The sequence below is a fragment of the Notamacropus eugenii genome, chromosome 4, assembly GCF_028372415.1.
Source record: "Notamacropus eugenii isolate mMacEug1 chromosome 4, mMacEug1.pri_v2, whole genome shotgun sequence".
NCBI lineage: Eukaryota > Metazoa > Chordata > Mammalia > Diprotodontia > Macropodidae > Notamacropus > Notamacropus eugenii.
This window is the reverse complement of record NC_092875.1, coordinates 111545634-111546316: the sequence shown is the minus strand read 5'-3', so window position 1 is coordinate 111546316 and position 683 is coordinate 111545634. Positions and strand designations below refer to the sequence as shown.

The window sequence follows — 683 nt, the reverse complement described above, 5'->3', positions numbered from 1 at the left end:
AACTTTAGGCTTTTTCATTTTAAGTTTATTGCTACCTGGTACAGACAGAAACACAGGCAAATTGTGACTAGATTTCAAGAAACAAGTATACAAAAGGAGTGATTTCAAAGTTGTGAGAGGGGGGTTAAAAGAGTCAAAGATTTAAGCTCTTCCTGAGTGAGGTGTCCTAGATATAGGAAGAGGTTCTTGGGTAGACTCTGTGAAGGTTGCCATTGCTTGGTGAGTTGGTAACTCAGAGGACCAGTTGTACTTGTAGGATCATGAGAACCCTGAATCTCTTTTTGATAGTTACACACAGTCTTGCCTATTTATCGTCTGGGGAGAATCTGGCCCGGTGAGCTGAGCAGGGCCGAACTGTTTTCTTTTAAGGTGTAGCCCCAGTCCCCTTGCTTGTTGAAGAAATACTGTAGAAACATCTTTGGTCGATTTGCTTCGGAATCTATATATGCCACAGAAAGGATTGCTTTCCATTCCACCTCAGCCTTGGAGACTCCAACTACCCACACCCTTCCTTGTAACAAAAAACTGACAACATTTAAGTAAAGTAAATCAATACCACAAACACCTGACAGTGTATACCACCTTCCATATTTGTAGTTCCCGCCTCTTGGCTTAGATGATGAAGGTATGTTTCCTGGAGACTTGTTTACTACAATGGCTTTCTAGTATTGTGATCACTTATA

At 41.3% G+C, this 683-nt stretch overlaps 1 pseudogene; it reads right to left on the bottom strand.

Annotated features, from left to right (window-relative positions):
* Positions 1 to 232: 232 nt before the first annotated feature.
* Positions 233 to 416, bottom strand: LOC140498227 (H/ACA ribonucleoprotein complex subunit 3 pseudogene; annotated as a pseudogene).
* Between the last annotated feature and the right edge of the window lie 267 nt (positions 417 to 683).